Source organism: Equus caballus, chromosome 14 (assembly GCF_041296265.1).
Source record: "Equus caballus isolate H_3958 breed thoroughbred chromosome 14, TB-T2T, whole genome shotgun sequence".
Classification (NCBI taxonomy): Eukaryota; Metazoa; Chordata; class Mammalia; order Perissodactyla; family Equidae; genus Equus; species Equus caballus.
This window is the reverse complement of record NC_091697.1, coordinates 94,375,501-94,391,113: the sequence shown is the minus strand read 5'-3', so window position 1 is coordinate 94,391,113 and position 15,613 is coordinate 94,375,501. Positions and strand designations below refer to the sequence as shown.

At 38.4% G+C, this 15,613-nt stretch overlaps 1 protein-coding gene across 7 annotated transcripts in view; it reads right to left on the bottom strand.

Moving 5' to 3' along the window:
• The window catches only part of MEF2C (myocyte enhancer factor 2C), a 166,214-nt gene extending 151,189 nt beyond the window's left edge, over window positions 1–15,025 (bottom strand). For 5 of the 7 annotated variants that reach the window (XM_070233329.1, XM_070233344.1, XM_070233330.1 and 2 more), the window contains exon 1: window positions 14,774–14,982. The gene's annotated coding sequence lies outside the window, so the exon portion shown is untranslated. Of the gene's footprint in view, window positions 1–14,773 lie in introns of all 7 variants that reach the window. The other 2 variants (XM_070233331.1, XM_070233346.1) reach the window with 1 other exon arrangement.
• Between the last annotated feature and the right edge of the window lie 588 nt (window positions 15,026–15,613).

The following is a 15,613-nucleotide window of genomic DNA, read 5'->3' as shown; positions in this document are numbered from 1 at the left end:
CTCCCAACCTTGAAAGGTATCAGACCATGATGGTCAATATCCATTTTCCCATTTGTATTAGCAAGAAGACGTTTCATAGTAAAGACTCATTAAGATGTATAAAGCCTCTATATTTGGGTTGACATCTCTTAAGATTTATTTTTATTTTTAAGTTGCTTCAGAGTCAAGGCGAAAGGAAGGATTTGGGCCACTTTTATTTTAGGAGTCTTAGCTGAGTTCAGTCTTTTAAGCTCAGGCTCACACTGAGTTAGTCTAAACTTGGTGACCGGTAGTCAGTATCAGGAGACCTAGTGAATTCCCTTTCTCCCAGCTCTGCGTGGCTTTCCAGTCTACGTGGGAATCATGATACACATCTCCCAGGGCCTTTTCACCTTACAGAAGTGCAATCTTCGTGAAATAATGTCTGAAAGATATGTTAAGGCTTTTAAAAATGCCACTACAAATTATGATACATTTCTTCCTTTTCCTGGATCAGTATGCCCAAATAAGGCTTGAGCAGTAATTTGCTTGCGAATGTGTGGCTGACTTAAAAGTATCCATATGCACGGCTAAATTTAATGGACTTTACCTTTACTTAAAAAATTGTTAAATGTTCATTGGAACATTGATTCTATCCCATTTCTTAAAATATCACAGAAACCTTCAATTCAAAGAATGGATTTTCAGACTTCCCCTTTTAACTATTTCTTCTAGATACCTCTCTACGTGTGTGCCCTTTAATTTTTAAAAATCTTTACCGGGGATCGGGGTGGGGGTGGGGGTTAAAAATCTCGTCCTCCGTTTGGGTGCCCACTTCTTTGTCTGCGAAGCAAAGGGCTGGGATTCAGTCCGGACAGCCCCTTAAAGACCCAGACAGGGGACGCCTCTGGTTTCAGCAGCTCACTCCGCTGAGTTATTGATTGCAGGCAGCAACAATCCCTCCAGATGATTTGTGTGGAAAGTGAATCCGCGCCGGCTAGGCGTTCAGCAGAGGCGCAACAGCCGCAACGCCATCCAGTTAATTGCCGGGCCTCCCCTGCAACACCGCTCTCACCACCTATGTACTCCTTTTTCTGCCCGTGTCCACTTCCCCCCACCCACTTTTCTTCGGGCGGACGGTGCTGAGGGGGCGGGGGCTCCCTCCCGGGAGTGTTTCTAGAGCTCCGAGGCAGCTAGTAGGGGGTGAGTGCGCCACGTGCGTGCGCCACGGGCGAGGAGGAGGCGGCTCGGGGCCTTGCTGGGGGCCTGCTGGGCCTGGGGGCGCGGAGGGAGGGCCGGGCTGTCTGGCCGCGGGGAGGGGCGGGGGCGCGGTGCCGGGTTGTGTCTAGAAAGGTCGTGTCACGGTTTGGGGGAAAGCGGCCGGTGGCTTTGCGAAGAGGCCGCGTGGTGGTCTCTTGGGGAAGGGAGGAGGGCGCAGCGGTGGTGGGTGGGCTTTGGAAACGGGCGGTGGCTGTGTCAGGGGAGTTGCCGTGCTGGTCGGGTTTGGGGATCTTGGGGATGTTTCCCCTAGGGTGGCGAAAGACCATCCCAAAGAGCAGGGCATGAGGTCGGAGCGAGGCACATAATGAACCCACCCCCGCACAGTGCACAAAGCGCTGGCACGCGCTCCGCCTCCGGCGGCACAGGCTGCTCGCAGTGCTGCGAGCGTTTTGCGAGCCTAGGAGAACGAGAGTGGCTCGCGCAGGTCCGGCCGCCGCCCCTGTCCCGCGCCAGCCTGCCTGATGTTTCACCTGACAGGCCTAGAGGAAAGGACGGGTCCCGGGTGGCTGGATTTGATAGCCCAAGCGCTCAGGGTTTACAGGATTATTTTAAAAACTAACAGCCAATCGCTGGCTCTAGTAGTTCAGCTCCCTCTGTGGATATGTGCGCGTCTTGGCTGGGGAAAGGCCACAAACTACAAGGAGAATTGGGATACTAGGGAGAAAACCCACAAAACCCCCCAAAACTTCCTTTCCCTTTCCACCCCCCTTTATTTGTTAGCACGCGAGAGCAGTGCCTGGCTCTCTTGCCGAAATGCCATCACTAAATGCAAATGCCTGTGCTGTTCTGTGATCTGTCTGTGGAGCTGTACCAAGGGTGGGCGAAAGATCTGTGCTCCAGAGGCATCGTAGAGTGCTCGGGTTTGTATTGTCATGTTCTTGAAGCTCTAAGCTGCTACTGATATGGCAGCGGCTAGCCGCAAGTGGCTCTTTAAGTTAATCAAAATTAAATAAAACTTAAAGTTCAGTTCTTTAATTACACTAGCCGCATTTGAAGTGCTCAATAGCCACGGCCGGCTAGTGGCCACCTTATTCGACTTGAGATGTTGAACATTTCCATCATTGCATAAAGTTCTACTGGACTGTGCTGCTATAGAGTTTAAGTGAATGCTGGTTAGAAAAAAAGAAAGAAGCGCCCTTATGATACCAGCCAAATTTTAGGACACTCGCTGCATTTGCATTGCTTGGCACTGGTGTGGAAGGTCTTAAAGTCAGAATTTCAGTATTTTCCTGCTGAAAGAGGTCTTAGGGAAGACACACAAGCACCTACTTTTCTTTTACAGAGAAAGGAAGTCAGGCTCAGAGAAGTTGAGATGCATCCCAAAATCATGCCATAAATTTGGAAAGAAGCTAAGGTCACCTGACAGGGTCTGCCACACTTTGTGCCAGCCCGGGGCACCTTGTGTGGGATCGGCTAGGCAAATTACAGAAAGGTAACCTGACAGAAGATTTTAGACAAAAAAGTGCTCTTTTGCAAGAGGAAATATATCTAATCATTCCTCCAGGAAGAAATCCCATTTAATAAAGAAGAAGGTGCGTGGGGGATAACACTCTCTCCCAAACTAAAGATGTCTTATTGGTAGTGTCACAGATTCACATAATGCCTTTTGAAAGCGACTAATTGGGATGACATTGTGCTTACTTAAACTTAACAGATTCTGAGGAAATGGAATTATCCTTTTAAAGTAAGAACTAAACACTCTTAAGGTCAGGGAGGAAAGGTGTTCCACGAGGTGAGAATTGTTAGCAAAGCATAATCTTCCTCAAATTCGATGAAGATATTATCAGATCCATTCATTATGTCTTAGACTGATATCACTCAGGCGGCATTTGACCAGAAATGTTAAAAACTTGAACAAAACTTCATTACAGATTACACTGTCTGAGACATATAAGGCGACAGAACATATCATAAAGACTTAGAGACAAAGCAGAAACTTTCTAACTTCAGTGTTTTATTTGGTTGGTTGGTTTTTGCCATGGTTATCCCTTATATTTCTTATTGTTATCTGGAGGTGAAATGTCAGTATTAATTCTGGCCATTTATGGTAATTAGTTTTTAAGTTAACCCTTAGTAAGGACCCTTAAGCGTTCAGATAAGAATACTCATGAATGATAAATAATTTTAAAACAATAACAGTAAAATGCTTTTTAAATCTTGGATTTCTCCTGAGCCAATGCATATTTGAATTATTGTCTTTCTCCTAAGTTACGATTTGCATGTGGTTCGTGATAGAAGGTGTTCTCATTCTGTCTGAAATCTAATAACCTAAGAGAAAATTTTTTAATTCTTCAAGTGCTTACAGATGAGGTAGAAGCCTCAACCCATCCATGGCTGCCTAGTGAAAAGGCTGGTCTCATAGGAAGAAGCCGTGTGGCTGAGCCAGTTGGCTCTATCATGTGGTGGCTGTAGGATTATACAGAAGTTACTGAACTTCCCTTTGCCTCAGTTCCTTCATCTGTAAAATGTGGAACATACTCTCGAAACTTTGTTACGAGGATTAAAACAGCTATTTAACGTAGCGCACGGGGCTGGAAAAGTGGAAAACTGCAGCGAAAGTTAGCCATGCTTATTCTCCTGAAGAATTTCTACTTCTATACCGATAAGTTCCATATTCACCCATCCTGGGGCTGTCACAGCAGAAAATGTTGGAGAAGTAGGTTGTCAGAGTGGTAGGAATTGGTTCAGGATGAGAACTGTTGGTGAGTTTTACCTTGAAAAAGTAGAGATGTCATCAGTCCTAAAATTCTCTGACTTCATGGGAATAGCTTGCCTTATTTTCCTTTCATAGCCATGGCACCTTTAGGATACTTTCAGGCTTCTTTTGTCTTTATTTATTTTTTCCTTCAGGGAAGCTTCCTTATACTTCTTAGCTGCTTGGTTGTTGAAAAGGCACTGGAAGCTCCAAGTCCATCCTCTTTTCACCCTGGTTGACCTTTGGAATGCTGTTGTCAGCCAAGAAGACATCGATATCTTCAGTCTCCTGCTAGCTTGAATTCTTTAGGGCAGAGCCTGCTCAGATTATCTCCTGATGTCATTCCAAGTGTCTGACGGCCATCTATGGCAACTGGGCTGGGCAGAGGCCTGCTGGGAAGGGGGAGCCCGTGGAATGCCTAATGGAGCATTCTGTTCGAGAGGGACCTAGAAGTCGTTCTCTGTGGCATGCGTGCTCAACATTACAGCTATATCTAGGGGACTCTTTACCAATTCTTGACAAACAGAAGCCATAGACATTTTGCATTTTTGGTTTTACATTTTTTTAGTAAAGTCCCCAGTTAGGATGTGCATGATTCCTATTGATTTCATGATTGCTACAAGTACGTGTTACAGGAAAAAACAGACTCAGAGAATGTTAAACAATTTGTATCTGATATTCGTGCTAACTCTCCTTGTTAAGAACACCAAGTTAAGACAAAGAAGTCTAGAAAAGAGAGAATAAAGCTACCACACAGCAAAATGTACCTCTTTTCCTCTCTTTAGGTAATTTTTCCAAATGATGGTATTTTACTTAGCTGAGAACTTACAAAATTATTTCTAAAATATTTTATTTATAATTTGAAATTTCACACCAAGCAAAATAATATAAAATTTTCATGTTTTCAAGAAGGCAAGATCATGCATAGATTTATATACTTCCAGTACATACTAGAATTAAAAATAAGGAGATACATAATTATATGCATATTTTAACTTACTAGGGAAAGATAGAATTACTTTTCATGGTTTAAGATGAAGTCTCTCCAGATCATTTGGAATATGGGGAGAATTAAAAGTAAAATGCAATAAAACTTTAAATTTAAGTCGGTGATTAAAACCAGTTTGTTTTATCTGTGTATACTAGTTCATTGAGTCAAAGACACAAACCAAAAAGGTCGGATTGCCTATAAATAGTAATGTTTTTAACTAAATTTGTAGTTAAATATTTCTATATCAATATTCATATTTGCAATACAATGATATTTGTAGTATACGTGCAAAAATAGTTCTATCTTATTAGAATATGGGTTGAAAGAGATGAGTTCAAAGTGCCTAACATTTAATGGCCACTCACTATTAACTGCGTTAGTTCATTTAGTTGTATTAACTGCCTTACAAACTTTATTTCTTTTTATCCAAACAACAACCTTTAGACAGACTTTTAGATAGACTTCTCAGTAATGTTGTCTGCGGGAGTGTCTATAGAAATCTCCTTAGGAATTTGCTATGCAGTCTTAACAGTCTCATTGTTGGCAAATCATTATAATTAGGGATGAATTGGTTGCTGAAACAAAATCCAAACCAAATGTAGTGAAAAAGGTGCTTGATGGAAGCTGTGATGTGGTTATGGAGCAGCAGATTATTTGATACTGGCTCATAAACTGACACTAATGGAAGATACAAAAGAGGCATTTCACAGGTGTTCCTGATGGGAATTTGTAGCCTTTAAGGAGATATTTTGGCGAGTAACACTCAAAAGTTCTGATAATTTTTTAAAAAGTCGTTTTCACTAATTAAAAGTTACACATCATGTGGGAACACCGTGGGAAATACCTTTTCAAAGAATGCACAGCAGGGAGGAAAGGGTCAATCAGACACCCTGGGTTAGATTCCAGGCTCAGACGCTTAATAACCACGTGAGTTTAATTTTGTAAATATCCTTGTAGTAAAATGGGGAAAGTGGCAGGACCTCCCCAGGATGATAATTTTGCTGAGAGGAGGACATGAAATTGTATTCCTATAGCTGTTTAGTGCCTGGCAAGTGGAAAATGCTTAATAAATGTTAGCTATCATTGTACTGTTTCACTTTCAAGGCTATCCCATATTCCTGAAAAACCTCTCAATAGCTCAGTTATCTAACAATATTTTAGCAGATGTCTTCTTCTCGATCAGCTTTCACGCTTCAAAGCAGTTTTATTTCATAATAGAGCATTTTATATTTGAAATAAATATAAAATATATTTATGATAATATGTTGATTAAACCAATATATATTATACCAAGAAGTCTTACATTGTGGAGTTGCCAATGTATATTATCCTTGTCAGTGTTCATATAATATTCTTTGCAGAGAAACTTTCTTTTTGTATTCATATTTGATTTTATCAGACTTATGAAAATAATTATATATCCATTTGTCCAGAATAGGGCTCCAAGATTTTATTTTTTAGTTACATCAGACATCTTCTAAGTTGCTTATTGATTACATAATCTTACACTTAAATTTAAGGAACCTTAGCATAAATATATAGAATTAGTGGCTTCCTAGTAAGTCTGAGTTTTTAAGTCCTTCTACATTGATCTTATCTGTGTGGTGTGGGCAACAGTGTAAGGCTGCTGAAATTTGCCTTTGTATCATCAACTTCCCTATCCTCACCTTCAACTTGTCCTTCCTTCCCTCTGGCATGCTCCACTCACCCAGCAGCAATTTGTAAAATCAATAACAGCTCTTTATTGAGTGCCTCTGTCTCCTCATGGCCTTTCACTGATGTGACTCTCAAGGTCCTTTTCTTCCTCAGCAGCCTCTTCATGTCCCACAATTCTCCTGGACTATGTTCTGTCAGAGGACGCAGCCACTCCAACAACTCACTTCACTATCATCGTGTTACTCCTTTAGATGAACTTCTCTTCCAAAGTTTTCTGAAAAGAGTTCATAATCCAAAGGAGTATCCATGGTTCCATAAATTCCACAGATTCCCTGCTGTGTTGGGCAGGCGAGGTTTAGGGAGGAGATTGTCAGCCTGTCTCAGGTCCCTCCCACCGGCCACCACTTCATCTGCAGACACATAGGGAAGCCCTGGGTACACGTCAATGGGAAGCCTGGCTCTTACTTGAGGAAGACATTTTGTTGTTTTTGAAAAGGTTGGGATTGGATGATGAGCTCTCTATCAGCAAAATATCATGATGTTTCTTGAAGATTTGTCTACTTATTATTTTTTAAAAAATATAGTGCGCTTTAGTCCATGTTGTTCCTGTCTCTTTTTCTGTTCCCTCTTCGCATAGGAGGCACATAGTTGCTCCTTGTCCCTTGCGCCATAGCTACCATGTTGTCACTTGGTGTCACCCTGTGTGCACTCTGTTCTCACCCCCAAAAGCCACCAGAGGTATAAGTAGTGATTATTTCTCCAGAAATGTCTTGAAGGTGGTATAAGAACTCTATGACAAGAAAGGTGTTGCTTCCTGGATGAAGGGAAGAATTTGGAAGGGTTGGGGAGGGGTTCAGGGTTGGAGGGCAAAATTCATTCTGCCTTTTGTCTCTTCTATGAAATCACTGATGAAGCATCTTCTTATGTGCAAAGAATGGAGCATGTAAATTAAATATTTCCCAACTATGTATGGCGTTAGACCTCTAAATATGGAGCATCCATATCAAAGGGAATGCACTTTATTTTAAAAATCATCACTCTGAGGAGATTCAGAAATGAAGAGAGATGATTCTAAGTAAAAGATTTTGAATATTACTTAAAGAGGGGAAGTAAGAAAGATTTTACAATTTTCTTGGTTCTGTGGACCCCTTTGGCAATAGCTAAATAGCTAATCAATAGATTTACTCTCAACTTTTCCATTTCCTTCCTTTTTTCCTTCTTTCTTTCCTTTCTTCCCTCCTTCATCTTTTTTCTGTTCCATCTCTTTATTTTCAGTTGTAAATTTTTAATTTTCAGTTGTAAACTCAGTAAAGCCATAAGCATGCACTCACACACACAACCGGTTATTGACAGTTATTCAGGTTATTCAGGTTTTTTTCACTGCTTTGGAAAGTTACATTTTCTGTTTGAGAACCATGTCGGAACCATAGGATATTATTAATGATATTTTTCTACTTATCTGAAACACTTCAAAATAAAATACTGCTAACAAAGGAGCTTATTTCTTACCGATCAATGATGTATACTATAGACAATATGGTCGTAGAGGAGTTTCAATGATTATTTTTGTTATTAATCACTATAATTACTCTCTGATTACAATGATTAACTCAACACAAATAAGGTGCGTGCTTGTGTTGTTTATCTAGTATTTACGAAGGATTTATGTTCATCCATACACAGAGTCTCACCTCGCCCTTATGTAGCTAAGAGACTCTAGTCTCTGTAGCCTATGGCCACAAAATCACTTGCACACTGGAGAATAAAGCCTGTGGTTTCCCTTACATTATCGCTAGGCTATAACCTCTTAAACTCCCGAAGTCAGTGATAATTAATTGAGTATTCTAAAACTTGACTGTGTATGCATACATCCTTCTTATAATAAGCACTGTCTGTGCTGTTTTTTATGACTTTCCTGAAGAGTCAGTTCAAGCCATTTTTCGTATCTTAAGCTGTATCATTTAGTGCTTGAAACTCAAGTACAACTTGAGAATGATTTTTGGCTTCTCACCAGTACTGGGTGAACCGTATCATTTCCCAATTCACATAAAAATAATTAAAATAAATGAACTACTTAAGTGCAATTGTATCAGACAACAAATAAAAATAGACATATAGCATCTGTAGCTGCATCCATATGCTCCCTTTGAACTCTCAGCACCTGAGATTGCTAAGTGCTAGTTTCTTGCTGCTGTAGCGCAGGAGAACTGGCCCGCTTGAAGAGGAGAAGGCTCCCGTGAGGACTGAACAGTCTAGCACAGAGGACAGTTTATCAGAGTGCCTCAGATCCACCCAGATTCCTGGGCCCCACCGCCGGCCCCTTGAGACACAACCTCAGGGCTCTGCATTTAACGAGCTCCTTGCGTTTCTTCTGTACATTTTGTTTGCAAGCCACTGCCTTAGGGTAAGAGTCAGCCTGAGATCTGCAAAGTCCTTCTAGTTCCCTAACTTTACCTTTTCTCCATTATTTGTTCCTGTTCTTTCAACTAATCTTAACAAGTTTTATGGATTAAATTAGTGAACACCTTTCGGAAAACTAAGATTGAGATTTCAAAATGATATGAATATTTCCACTGCCTGTCTTAGTTCCTATTATAAACAAGCAAAACAGACAGCACATATATTCTGCCCATTGTAATTAGAAAATGGATTCAGTGGTATGGGGACCTAATTGTCTCACATTTCTGTACAACTCTTATCTTTACTTATCTGAGGGGTAGCGCTTATCTTTTCTTGGATGGAATATGTTCCTTGTATTCTGGTATCTCAGCAAGACCTGTAAAATGGGCCTCAGATCCAGGGACCTTTACCATTAGTGACAACTGACCCACAAGCACGTGTGTGCCTCAGTGACTGCCAGCTCCTTGGAGCCTAGATCCTGCAAGCAGGACTAGCACTGTTCACGATCACTTAAGAAATGTGGCTTTTCACTAAAGACACTTTCAGTCAACACAAATGTTCCTTATGACCTCAGTAATTACCTCTGTCTGCAGAGCAGTTGTAAGAGGCCTTCACAACGTTGCCATCCCAGGCAACACGGTGATCCATATTTCCAACCTTTTAACCTCTCTCCATACCCAGCTGCTGCCGTTAACCTCTCTTGGATCCAGATATTTTTAACACTTCAGATTAGAGATTCTCTGATGTGCCTGTTTCTTGTTCCAAAGTTTTTCTGACATGAACAAACATTCTCAGGCTGGCTTATGGCAGTGAGTGTGGTGAATATTTTTTTCACTTAAAAATTTTTTCTCCCATTTTATAAAACAGAAAACATTAAATGACCATTAAGTCCTTTGTGTCAACTCAGCCTTACGGAGCATACTGAAAAGTTCAAAGCTATGTGTGATAATATAATTTTGAGGGGGAGACATTTCATGTTTTGTTACCAGGGTACCCAAGTGGCAAAAATATGGCCAGCTGGTCAGTTGTGTATTAAAAAGTGATTTTGTTTTACCCACTGATTTCACAGGCTAAATACTGGTGTTAGTTTTAATTATTTGGAATGTCGACATGGCAGGCTACTTGTAGCAGTAGCGAGAGCACAGGGCATGCCATTGCAGGCAGGAACCCGCCAATATGGTCCAGAATCCTTTTGAGACTTCACAGGAAGCAGAGGGTACAGCTTCTATTGGATAACTAAAACTTCCTTCCCTATGGTTTACACATGGCCCAGCAGAGTCTCATCCCTTTAGTAGCTTCCCAGAGGTTACATGACTTGTTTCCAGTCACAAAATTACTAAGCAGTGAAACAGAGTCTACGACTCAGAGCTGCCTACTCCTGCTCTGGTTCTCTTTGGACAGCACCCTTCAACTCTAAAGAGAAGGCGTTTATGATCCTTCAAAGGCACACGAGGGATAAGTCATTCACTTTCAACAACATCCCTTTGAGATGCAGCGAGATGACTGAATTTATTTGACTCTTGTGATTTTTGCATATTCTGCTTTGACACCTCTGTCTTTCACAATTGTTAGAAATGGATATTATTTACTGATTATTTTGCTTGCAATTGATTTGCATACTGTTATTGCCTATTGTTAAATGGTTTGCTGATTAATGACTAATGTTGATTTGGACTAAATGTAATAGAATAAGCAAATACATTTGTCAATTTAGATATACAATTTAGTTCCTAAATGGTATCATAGAGCTGTTGGAGATTATTTTAGGTGGATCCCTTGTAGGGAAACCCTTGTCCACAATTTTCTCCTGTATCCTAAATCAAGGTTTTAAGCTCCCCACCCTCTTTTCTTTTATTCATTTGCTTCTTACAGCAAATATAGCTCCAAAGTCCAGGGTTAAGATAAACATTTTAAAATTCAGAATGTGATAGATATCTTCTAAACAATTTCTTTGCTGGAGGGTCAGAAAAGAATTAAGTATTTCGTTTGAATGGATTTTCATGACTTTGACCGAATCAGTATGTTGTGCAGCATTGTCAACAAATTATATTATAGCAAGATAAAATATTCCTATAATTAATAATTATTTGAATAAATATCAGATATTTATATTAATACAGGTTTATTGAGTCATAGAATTTCAGAGCTCTTAGGAATCACTTGCTGATGAGGCCTCTGGGGTCCAGAGAGGTTTGGTAATTAACACACACACAGAAGCTAGCTAGTTGTTGAGTCGGTTATACGACTGTTCTATGAACAGTTATATGAACTGTTTAATGTATTCTGCACTTGAGTACTACACTTCTACGCTTGTGCTTATGCTTCGGTATGTTTGGTATTTTTAATTATCACCTAATAATTAAAAAAATTTTCAATCTGAACTTTTGATTGCTGCGTGCATTTTCCAAACATATATCACTGCCATTGATTATTTTTTATTTCTACTATTTCATGTACAATAGAAATTTTTTCAGTTTGGAAATTAGTTTGAGTGGTAAAGAGAATCTAAAAAAGAATTTATACAATAGATATTTTAATGTGTTTATGCTCTTGTTTTTAAACTACATTTTAATATGCTTTCATAAAACTGCGCATTTCTCTAATAAAGTGTTTAAGTTTGGTAACTGAAAATGGTTCTCCAGAGGAATGTAACTCACATTAATTTTCCGTGTGCTCCTTTTTTTACTTATAGTTTGACAATCCACATGTTTAAAGTCTAACAGAAAGAAAAAAATCACTGGATGTGAAGTTGGGAGCCAGAGCTGAGTCTGCATCTGTGTCCTCGTGTTGGTGACCTTGGGTAAATTTCATTTTTGTGCTTCTGTTTCAATTTCTTTAAAATGAGGAATTGAAAGCTTCAAAGACTGTTTCCCACAAAGAAAAGACTCCATGAGCTCAAAAGAAGATTTGGTTGAAAGAAATGTGTGGGCATCGTTACCTGGCTGCTCAGTATTTTCATGGACGCACACTTGTTACATGCATCTGAAGTTCCTTTAAGGAAATTAACTCTTTGTAGGTGTGAGATATGGACATGGACAGAAGTGGATAAATAAGAAAAGGAAGGGGAAATAAGTTGATGACAAAGGAGAAATTGTAGGCGGTCAAAATGATTCCCCTTTTGCTTCTTTATATCTACAGTCTAGTTATTCCTATTTGCAAACCTACTGGCACCAGGTATCATCAACAGGGATGAGTAATATGTAATTTTTATCTTTACTGGGTTACATTTGGCCTACAGACAGTTGACAGCTGTCAGTCATGTGGCTGGTCAATGAGGAGATATGTATAAAGCTGCCAAAATATTTTGTTTCTTTAAATACTTACAAGTAAACCATTTTAACTGGAAACTTCTTTGTCCTGATATTAAGTAGGTTGATATTCACAATATAGTTTATTGAAGTTAGTTACAGGGGGAATCAAGATTTTCCCAATGAATGTGTAAGGTAAACAAAATGTTTATCAAATGTCTTTCTGAAACAGGAGAAAACTCAATTTTTCTCCGCTATAAATAACCTGTACTTAAGATACGAAGATGTATTGCAAATGATGCTTAAAATGCGTATGTTTTAAGATTAAACTGTTAGGGCCCGTATGAGTCATTGCAACTTTAAGCCATAATTTCTGTAGAATTAGTAAAAGAAACCATTCCCATACAATGAAGGAGGTATTTTTGTGGCACAGAAGTTGAAGTTTTATCAGAAAGGACAAATGTAGCTGCATGTCAAACTAAGTATTCAAGCTTTTCATAATTAAAAGAAAAAAATCATAGAGTTTTGGATTAAGCCCACAATGCAGGGCATAGTTGAAATGATAAATTTTAGTTATTTAGAAGTATTTGGGTTGTAACTAACATTGTTTCGAATGGGTTCAGTCACACTGAACTCATTCACGAGTCATAAAAAATAGTTTGGAAGAAGCTTTTGTATTGCTTATACTTAGTGTTAATGACAAACTATGTAATAATTAAAGTCAAGAGTAACGCGCATAAAAACTTAAAAGTATAATTCTGAAGTTGACTTGAGTGTACGTTCAGTTTCGCAGTAGTTAGTCATTTTGAAAAGCAAGTGCTCTGATTCTTTAGGGTTATAGTATTTAACACACTAGATAAATAAAAAATTATCAAGTGCATGGAATACAAACTCAGTCTTTAAGAGACAAGTTATCTAAAAATTCAGTGACCCTGGTTACTCGGGTGCGAGAATCAATGTAATGAAGATGACGAAATATCACACAAAAATAGCAGTTTAAAACTACAATATATTCCTTTTTAATAAATACAATATACTTTCATTTTCTGAACCGTATTCTACATGTCATAATTTCTAATGAAAATCAGATTTGGGTTTTAATTTTTTAAAATATGAGTCCGTTAAAATGTAGATAAGATTGTGTTTTAAAAATATTAGTTTTTTTGGTTGGGTGGATCATTTCTGGTAATTTTTAAATCAGAAATATTTCATAATTTTAAACAACAATTAAGTCAGTCTAAAAGAATATGATACTTATAAATGTGTAGCATATCTATGTCATCACTGATTTGAAAATTGTTTTAGATGAGGTGGTCATTAAAAAAAGTCAGATCTTATTATTTTCCCACTAAACAATTATGTATTAAGCATGTAGATTGAAAATTATTTATGGGATCATCAGACTAAAACAATTGCCTCGTAGTATTAGTAATTTATATTGGTAGGAGCCTTTCTCTTCTTAAGTACCAGTGCTACCCCCCACAGCCCAGAAAATTGATTTTATGCATAATAATTTATAGCATTCTTGATCAATGTATGCTGTGTGTCTTTTACATTCATTAGCCCGTGTTGCTTGTGAATATGGTATTTGGTTATTAAAATGGTTTCATATGTTTACTATGTATAGTTCCTAGCTTTGAGCTCCTTACTTGTTTAAATAAATGTTTTCAATTTGTTATAATACAACAATTTGTAGAGAAATGCTGTGAAGTATAGTTAAAAGAATGAGTCCTTGAAATAGAATTACTTTTTAAAAATATGTCCTAGCATGTGGTCTCACTTTTCCATGTTATGCATTAATTAAAATCCTATTCTGAACAAAATATTTTTGCCTAAACTTTTGAATTCACAAAATAAAAACACCAAATATATAAATGTACTAATTTTGGAAATCAATGACATGAAAACATACTTAGTACTATCTTGGTTGTTTATCCCAAAGATTTTTCTCTAAAGAAACTCTTTGCAAAGTTATGAGAAAATTTCACCACTTTTAGTTATTAAATATTCTGTGCAATACGTTTTAAAATATATATTAAAAATAAAATTAATTTCATATTCTCTCTAAACATGTTCCTGTCCCATGCACACATAAAAAATAATAGCATATGAAACATTTGAAAAGAGCATGTACCATTTCACATTTTTATTTGGAGATTTATTGAAAAATAACATTTTGTTCATAATAGATTATGACAATTAGATAAAAAGAGGCAAAATGATATTTATGTGTTTATTTAAATAGTCTAGTATAATATATGTGATTAATTCTTCATCCTTCAGAGATTGAAGATAGTAATGAAAGAGATCAACATTAAAAATATAACATATTTCCTTTAAGAAACTTTTTTTAATAAATCTAAAAAATTGTCAAATGGTACCAGCTCTGCTTCTACAGAAGGCAAACCCACTGTTAGGTTATTTGGCTCTGATTCCAATGGTCTCATCAGCTTTCTGAATGCAGGTACCTCAGCAGTGCCTCTTCCAAGATAACAAAACCAACTTTTAGAAATTAAAAAATTTATTTTGGCAATTGAAACTCACCAGTGCCTTTCTGCTTCTCCAGGAAGTTGTACCCGTCAGCACCTGCTGAGGGCTTTGTTGTCCAAACTCTGACAGGTAAAAAAATTCCTGTAGAATAAAGCCAGACCAGCTGGCTTTGAAGAGAAACCCCCCAGTTTGGGCTGCGTTTGCCTCCTCTCCTTTTCTATGAAGACCCAGGCTTTCCCCCCTTGATCGTCAAGCCGTAAGATGCGTGATCCCTGTGCACAAGTGTCTGGCAGGCCGAGGTGCACCTGTTCCTGTCACTCTGGAGTAAATTTAGCTGTAAAGGTATCATTGACAACCAGACCTTTGTCAGTGCTGGCAAAAGAACACAGAATTGCTCCCCTCCCCTACCCCATTCCAAGCCCCTACACTGCTAGTTCATATGGAAAATCTCAAATCGGAAGTCTATCCAAAAATCGTTCCCCAAAAATGAGATTGCTTTCATATGGTAAAAAAGTAAGTTTCCTCATTTCACACAGACTTTAAAATTATATTTCCAAGAATAATCTTGGAACAAGACAAGTTTTTGTTCAATTAATGGTGGCTGGAAACTTCTTAATGGAAACATAGCACACACTTACTTCATTTCAGGTTATTAAATTGTGTTAAGCGTTAGAGTTGGTTGCCATTCTTTGCTGTAGCTCATTTGTTCTTTTTGATCCAAAGAAATATTAGAAGCTTAAAACTTATCACATAGGAGGGATTAATCACGCTACCAAAATTAGAAAGCATGTAGTTCTGAGAGACTGAATGTCCAAATTGGATGCTCATAGCACTTAAACTCTTGAGCATCTAGAATCCACTACAACATTTAAAATGGCAGCTGATGTCTGTGGG